At 50.6% G+C, this 8,429-nt stretch overlaps 1 pseudogene; it reads right to left on the minus strand.

The window, feature by feature from the left end:
• Nucleotides 1-1,264: 1,264 nt before the first annotated feature.
• LOC109886437 (dihydropyrimidinase-related protein 1-like) overlaps nucleotides 1,265-8,429 on the minus strand; it is a 22,125-nt pseudogene continuing 14,960 nt past the window's right edge.

An 8,429-nucleotide genomic window follows, 5' to 3' on the forward strand; every position in this document is an offset into this window, starting at 1 on the left:
ACGGAGAAGAAGAAGAAGGAGGAGAAGGAGGAGAAGGATGAGAAGAAGGAGGAGAAGGAGGAGGAGAAGAAGGAGGAGAAGGAGGAGGAGAAGAAGAAGAAGGAGAAGAAGGAGGAGAAGAAGAAGAAGGAGGAGAAGGAGAAGAAGAAGAAGAAGAAGAAGAAGAAGAAGAAGAAGAAGAAGAGCAAGAAGAAGAAGAAGGAGAGGTCATGCTGACAGGGAGAAGACGACAACGACACATCATGACATCACAGTGGGTTCACGTCTGCGTGTTAGAGGCGTCAAACACTGTTTCCATTGTAATAAACCGGCTGTGTGTCTTACAGTAATGCCCACTATATGGGCCCAAAGATGAAGAACCCTATGGGCTCTGGTCTAAAGTAGTGCACTATATAGGGAATAGGGCTCTGGTCTAAAGTAGTGCACTATATAGGGAATAGGGCTCTGGTCTAAAGTAGTGCACTATATAGGGAATAGGGCTCTGGTCTAAAGTAGTGCACTATATAGGGAATAGGACTCTGGTCTAAAGTAGTGCACTATATAGGGAATAGGGCTCTGGTCTAAAGTAGTGCACTATATAGGGAATAGGGCTCTGGTCTAAAGTAGTACACTATATAGGGAATAGGGCTCTGGTCTAAAGTAGTACACTATATAGGGAATAGGGCTCTGGTCTAAAGTAGTGCACTATATAGGGAATAGGGCTCTGGTCTAAAGTAGTACACTATATAGGGAATAGGGCTCTGGTCTAAAGTGCACTATATAGGGAATAGGGCTCTGGTTAAAAATAGTGCACTAGATAGGGAATAGGGCTCTGGTCTAAAGTAGTGCAGTATATAGGGAATAGGGCTCTGGTCTAAACTAGTGCACTATATAGGGAATAGGGCTCTGGTCTAAAGTAGTGCACTATATAGGGAATAGGGCTCTGGTCTAAAGTAGTGCACTATATAGGGAATAGGGCTCTGGTCTAAAGTAGTGCACTATATAGGGAATAGGGCTCTGGTCTAAAGTAGTGCACTATATAGGGAATAGGGCTCTGGTCTAAAGTAGTGCACTATATAGGGAATAGGGCTCTGGTCTAAAGTAGTGCACTATATAGGGAATAGGGCTCTGGTTAAAAATAGTGCACTAGATAGGGAATAGGGCTCTGGTCTAAAGTAGTGCACTATATAGGGAATAGGGCTCTGGTCTAAAGTAGTGCACTATATAGGGAATAGGGCTCTGGTCTAAAGTAGTACACTATATAGGGAATAGGGCTCTGGTCTAAAGTGCACTATATAGGGAATAGGGCTCTGGTTAAAAATAGTGCACTATATAGGGAATAGGGCTCTGGTTAAAAATAGTGCACTAGATAGGGAATAAGGTGCAATTTGTGACGCAGACATAGATGAGCCTCGAGTCTAGAATATTGTGAGGCCAAAAACGCAAAACAAGGTGATGTTCCCAGCTGCTCATCCCAGGTTGGTGATGTTGGATCGGCCACCAGGTGGCGCTACGATGCGTTGGCCAGAGCGCCGAGGAATGTTGTCATCAAACTGAGCCCCTGAGACAGAGAGACGGAGAGAGAGAGTAGAGAGTGAGAAAGAAAGAGCGGGAGAGAAAGACAGAGAAAGACAGACAGAGAGAAAGAGAGACAAAGAAAGAGAGAGAGAGAGACAGAGAGAGAGACAAAGAAAGAGAGAGAGAGAGACAGAGAGAGACAAAGAAAGAGAGACAAAGAAAGAGAGAGAGAAAGAGAGAGAGACGGAGAAAGAGAGTGAGAGGCAGAAACAGAGAGAGACAGAGAGAGAGTGAGAGAGAGAGACAGAGAAAGAGAGAGACAGAGAGAGAGTGAGAGACAGAGAGAGAGAGAGACAGAGAGAGAGTGAGAGAGTGAGAGAGAGAGAGAGAGAGAGAGACTGTTTAGATACAAACACTCTCACACACACCTGATAAATGTTGTTTCACCTCAATGTCCTCTTACCTGATAGGCTGAAGTTGGACTGGTGGAGGTTCCTGATTGGTGGGGGCTGTTGGGAGGTGGGCGAGGTTTTAGCAGAAGGGGAGGGGGTTATGTATTTGGGCGTGGCCAGAACATCGTACACCGGCCCGTCATACATCCCACGAGACACACCTTGATTCCCCTTCACCTGTAGAACACAGACAGACAGACAGGCAGGCAGGCAGTCAGACGTACGTACAGACAGACAGACAGACAGACAGACAGGAGGGCAGGAGGGGAGGGAGATGCGCTGCTCTGTCTGTTTCACTAGGCTAGAATCGGTTGTCACTCTTATTCTGTCTCCTAAACCAACGGGCGAGTTTGTTTTTGCAATGGGTGGGTGGAGATTATCCCTGGAGGACCAATGGAACGGTCTAAAATGATCATGTGACTGTAGCCAAAGGGTGTTTGATTGAACATTGAGGCACTTTGAGGCTGGAGGACCAATGGAAGGGTCTAAAATGATCATGTGACTGTAGCCAAAGGGTGTTTGATTGAACATTGAGGCACTTTGAGGCTGGAGGACCAATGGAAGGGTCTAAAATGATCATGTGACTGTAGCCAAAGGGTGTTTGATTGAACATTGAGGCACTTTGAGGCTGGAGGACCAATGGAAGGGTCTAAAATGATCATGTGACTGTAGCCAAAGGGTGCGTTCAGTTTGATTTGTACTGAACAAAACGTTTCCTCCCAAAACATTATTGTATTGAACAGACTTTGAGGTACTTTGAGGCTGGAGGACCAATGGAAGGGTCTAAAATGTGCAAACTCCGCCCAGCCGGGGCAAAATTAACTCGCTCAGTGGTTCGTTTTGCAAGGTGAGATTTAGGAGATGGATGATCATGTGACTGGAGTGGGCCTTTAACCTGATCATGTGACTGGAGTGGGCCTTTAACCTGATCATGTGACTGGAGTGGGCCTTTAACCTGATCATGTGACTGGGGTGCGTTCAGTTCAATTGAACCTCCCAAAACATTCTTGTATGTTCTTGAACAGACTTTGAGGTACTTTGAGGCTCCCGTTCGGGTGCAGCGGTGTGGCTTGCTAGCTATCAATACTCTTACACAAATGCTTGTGTAGCTATGGTTGAAAAGCATATTTAGAAAATCTGAGATGACAGTGTTGTTAACAAAAGGCTAAGCTTGTGAGTCAATATATTTCTTTCATTTCATTTGCGATTTTCATGAATAGTTAACGTTGCGTTATGGTAATGAGCTTGAGGCTATGATTACGCTCCCGGATACGGGATTGCTCGACGCTAGAGGTTAAAGGGTAGCGGTGAATTTTGAACCCACAATCGAACCCCTCCCCGAATATCCAACTGTCCATTCAATTGTGTTGCATTATGGTATATGTAGTGCCACAACCATAGCCCTGTTCAGGCTCTTGATACAGCAATCCACCACTTCCTGGTTGCGTTGCATTATGGGATATGTAGTGTCACTATCTTCGGTCTAGTGAGTCAGGGCAGTAACATAGCGTAGCAGAAAGAAACGCCTGAAACTACATCCTGTCTGTCTTCTTCTTGAAGAGAAGGGGGAAAAAACAGTCGGGGGAGGAGGTTCTCTTCTGCACTGCTCAACCAATCCAGTATATGTGGAGGAGGAGTCTCCTTGTTAACATACAAAAGCTGGAAGTTCCGTTTCCCATGACAACCAGAACGTCTGTTGATGACTCAGCAGAGACTAGCAGGTCACAAATAACCACTATTTCACCCTATGAAGCCCAATGGTTATTATATTTCATATTTATATTATTTTATTTAATAATTAATATGTATGTATTTAATAATTAATATGTATGTTCGGGAGGATCAAAACCGTGATGTGTTGTGACTGACTAATATGATGCAAGGAGATTTGTATATCAGTCAGTCTCGATTCTCCATTAAAGGGAGGCTGAACTTCCTGATTTGGCCTCGTTTTAGATTTGGGTCATTAAAAGAAGTGCTAGCATGTGGAAAGAGCCAAAATCCTTCCATAATTAGCTTCAGCAGACTGGCGTGCAACCATGGAAAAGTTGGAAAAATTGGTTTAACTTTGGATAGCCTATCTCTGGGGTTAGTTAGAGACCATCAATCAATTACACAATGCAAATGAGACAATATTTTCATGTTGCACAGCTTTTTGTTTTCTCATTAAATGCTTTCAATATTTGTATATGAAGTTTTACAATTTATAGTTAGAATTAGGTTTTTTAAGTCATTGAAATTTGGAGCTATTGGAAGTTTAACAGATTGACCCATGTACATTGTGTAATTTACCTGATGGTCCCTAACTAGCCACATAGAGATATCCAAAATCAAACCAAATTTACCACGGGCATTACAATCAGGTCCCGTGCAGCTGAGCTGCTTACTGGACAGGCTTGAAATAAAGCCAACCCAATGACAACTCAAGGACAACTGTTGGACAACCCAAGGACAACTGTTGGACAACCCAAGGACAACTGTTGGACAACCTAAGGACCCAACTGTTGGACAACCCATGGACAACTGTTGGACAACCCAAGGACCCAACTGTTGGATAACCCAAGGACAACTGTTGGACAACCCAAGGACCCAACTGTTGGACAACCCAAGGACCCAACTGTTGGACAACCCAAGGACCCAACTGTTGGACAACCCATGGACAACTGTTGGACAACCCAAGGACCCAACTGTTGGATAACCCAAGAACAACTGTTGGACAACCCAAGGACCCAACTGTTGGACAACCCAAGGACCCAACTGTTGGACAACCCAAGGACAACTGTTGGACAACCCAATGACAACTGTTGGACAACCCAAGGACAACTGTTGGACAACCCAAGGACAACTGTTGGACAACCCAAGGACAACTGTTGGACAACCCAATGACAACTGTTGGACAACCCAAGGACAACTGTTGGACAACCCAAGGACAACTGTTGGACAACCCAAGGACAACTGTTGGACAACCCAAGGACCCAACTGTTGGATAACCCAAGGACAACTGTTGGATAACCCAAGGACAACTGTTGGACAACCCAGGACAACTATTGGACAACCCAAGGACAACTATTGGACAACCCAAGGACAACTGTTGGACAACCCAAGGACAACTGTTGGACAACCCAAGGACAACTGTTGGACAACCCAAGGACAACTGTTGGACAACTGTTGGACAACCCAAGGACAACTGTTGGACAACCCAAGGACAACTGTTGGATAACCTCCTGTCTCAGCCTCCAGTATTTATGCTGCAGTAGTTTATGTGTCAGGGGGCTGGGGTCAGTTTGTTATATCTGGAGTACTTCTCCTGTCCTATTCGGTGTCCTGTGTGAATCTAAGTGTGCGTTCTCTAATTCTCTCCTTCTCTCTTTCTTTCTCTCTCTCGGAGGACCTGAGCCCTAGGACCATGCCCCAGGACTACCTGACATGATGACTCCTTGCTGACCCCAGTCCACCTGGCCATGCTGCTGTTCCAATTTCAACTGACCTGAGCCCTAGGACCATGCCCCAGGACTACCTGACATGATGACTCCTTGCTGTCTCCAGTCCACCTGGCCATGCTGCTGCTCCAGTTTCAACTTCCACCAGTTTCAACTGTTCTGCCTTATTATTATTCGACCATGCTGGTCATTTATGAACATTTGAACATCTTGGCCATGTTCTGTTATAATCTCCACCCGGCACAGCCAGAAGAGGACTGGCCACCCCACATAGCCTGGTTCCTCTCTAGGATTCTTCCTAGGTATTGGCCTTTCTAGGGAGTTTTTCCTAGCCACCGTGCTTTCTACACCTGCATTGCTTGCTGTTTGGGGTTTTAGGCTGGGTTTCTGTACAGCACTTTGAGATATCAGCTGATGTACGAAGGGCTATATAAATACATTTGATTTGATTTGATAACCCAAGGACAACTGTTGGACAACCCAAGGACAACTGTTGGACAACCCAAGGACCCAACTGTTGGACAACCCAAGGACAACTGTTGGACAACCCAAGGACCCAACTGTTGGACAACCCAAGGACCCAACTGTTGGACAACCCATGGACAACTGTTGGACAACCCAAGGACCCAACTGTTGGATAATCCAAGAACAACTGTTGGACAACCCAAGGACCCAACTGTTGGACAACCCAAGGACCCAACTGTTGGACAACCCAAGGACCCAACTGTTGGACAACCAAAGGACAACTGTTGGACAACCCAAGGACAACTGTTGGACAACCCAAGGTTGTTGTGTATCCTTAATTCTGTTACCTACCATTGTTTCCTACTGTATCATCTCTCTGTTTTGGACGAGACTAACTTTAGGAACAGAATTATTCTATTTGACACTTATCGTCCATTTTGTCTGTAGAATAAATATTTCTGACTCATATAAACCACTTCCTGGTTTGTGTTGCATTGTGGGATCTGTAGTTACCTTGCTCCTGGTCGTGATGCGTTGGTAGGCGTAGTCTGGGAAGGCTTGGCGGGGGATGAAGCGTCCTGAACCCTGCTGGACGCGGAAGCCCCTCCCCCTCCTCATAGACCACCCTCCCCTGGGTCACCACGACGACAGGACCCCCCCGACACACCATCCCCTCAAAGATGTTATACTCCAGAGCCTGGTGGGAGAGGGGAGGAGGGGGAGGGAGGGAGGAAAGGAGGGATGGATAGAGGGAGGGAGGGAGGGAGGGAAGGGAGGGAGGGAGGGAGGAAGGAAAGGGAGGGAGGGAGGGAGGGAGGGAGGGAGGGAGGGAGGGAGGGAGGGAGGAAGGGAGGGAGGGAGGGAGGGAGGGAGGGAGGGAGGGAGGGAGGGAGGGAGGGAGGGGGAGGGAGGGAGGGAGGGAGGGAGGGAGGGAGGGAGGAAGGAAAGGGAGGGAGGGAGGAAGGAAAGGGAGGGAGGGAGGGAGGAAGGAAAGGGAGGGAGGGAGGGAGGAAGGAAGGGAGGGAGGGAGGGAGGGAGGGAGGGAGGGAGGAGGGAGGGAGGGAGGGAGGGAGGGAGGGAGGGAGGGAGGGAGGGAGGGAGGAAGGAAAGGAGGAGGGAGGAAGGGAGGGAGGGAGGAGGGAGGGAGGGAGGGAGGGAGGGAGGGAGGGAGGAGGGAGGAGGGAGGGAGGGAGGGAGGGAGGGAAGGGAGGAGGGAGGGAGGGAGGGAGGGAGAGAGGGGAGGGAGGGAGAGAGGGAGGGGAGGGAGGGAGGAGAGGGGAGGGAGGGAGGGAGGGAGGGAGGGAGGGAGGAGGGAAGGGAGGGAGGGAGGAAGGGAGGAGGGAGGAGGGAGGGAGGGAGGGAGGGAGGGAGGGAGGGAGGGAGGGAGGGAGAGAGGAGGGGAGGAGGGAGGGAGGGAGGGAGGGAGGGAGGGAGGAGGGGAGGGGAGGGAGAGGGAGGGAGGGAGGGAGGGAGGGAGGGAGGGAGGGGAGGGAGGGAGGAGGGAGGGGAGGGAGGGAGGGGGGAGGGAGGGGAGGGAGGGAGAGGGGCGAGGGAGGGAGGGAGAGACGGGAGGTGGGGGAGGGAGGAGGAGAGGGAGGGAGGGAGGAGGGAGGGGGAGGGAGGAGGGAGGGAGGGAGGGAGGGAGGGAGGGAGGGAGGGAGGGAGGGAGGGAGGGAGGGAGGGAGGGAGGGGGAGGGAGGGAGGGAGGGAGGGAGGGAGGGAGGGAGGGAGGGAGGGAGGGAGGGAGGGAGGGAGGGAGGGAGGGGGAGGGAGGGAGGGAGGGAGGGAGAGGGGAGGGAGAGGGAGGGAGGAGGGAGGGGAGGGAGGGAGGGAGGGAGGGAGGGAGGGAGGGAGGGAGGAGGGAGGGAGGGGAGGGAGGGAGGGAGGGAGGGAGGGAGGGGGAGGGAGGGAGGGGAGGGAGGGAGGGAGGGAGGGAGGGAGGGAGGGGAGGGAGGGAGGAGGGAGGGAGGGGAGGGAGGGAGGGAGGGAGGGAGGGAGGGAGGGAGGAGGGAGGGAGGGAGGGGAGGGAGGGAGGGGAGGAGGGAGGGAGTATAAAGGGTAGAAAGGAGGAAGAGGATTCAGTTTTTATTTTGTTGTAATTTGGAGGTAAAGGTTTTGATCATGTCTTGGTTCCAGTTCCTCCTCCCTCCCTCCCTCCCTCCCTCCCTCCCTCCCCTCCCTCCCCTCCCTCCCTCCCTCCCTCCCTCCCTCCCTCCCCTCCCTCCCTCCCTCCCTCCCTCCCTCCTCTTCCCTCACCGACTGTTGCAGTTTGGAGGTGATTGTTTTGGTCCTGTCTGGGTCCCAGATAACGATGTCAGCGTCAGAACCCACAGCGATGCGTCCCTTCCGTGGGTACAGGTTGAAGATCTTAGCTGCGTTGGTGCTGGTCACCGCCACAAACTGGTTCTCATCCATCTTACCCGTGGCCTGAGAGAAGAGAGGAAGAGGACAAGAAGAGAGAGGAGGAAGCGAGAGAGAGAGAGGAGGAGGAGAGAATGAAGAGGAGGAGGAGAGAAAAGGAAGAGGAAGACACACTTTTAGACCAGGGTCCACGCACGCACACACACACACACAC

Source organism: Oncorhynchus kisutch, unplaced genomic scaffold (assembly GCF_002021735.2).
Source record: "Oncorhynchus kisutch isolate 150728-3 unplaced genomic scaffold, Okis_V2 scaffold3069, whole genome shotgun sequence".
Taxonomy (NCBI): domain Eukaryota; kingdom Metazoa; phylum Chordata; class Actinopteri; order Salmoniformes; family Salmonidae; genus Oncorhynchus; species Oncorhynchus kisutch.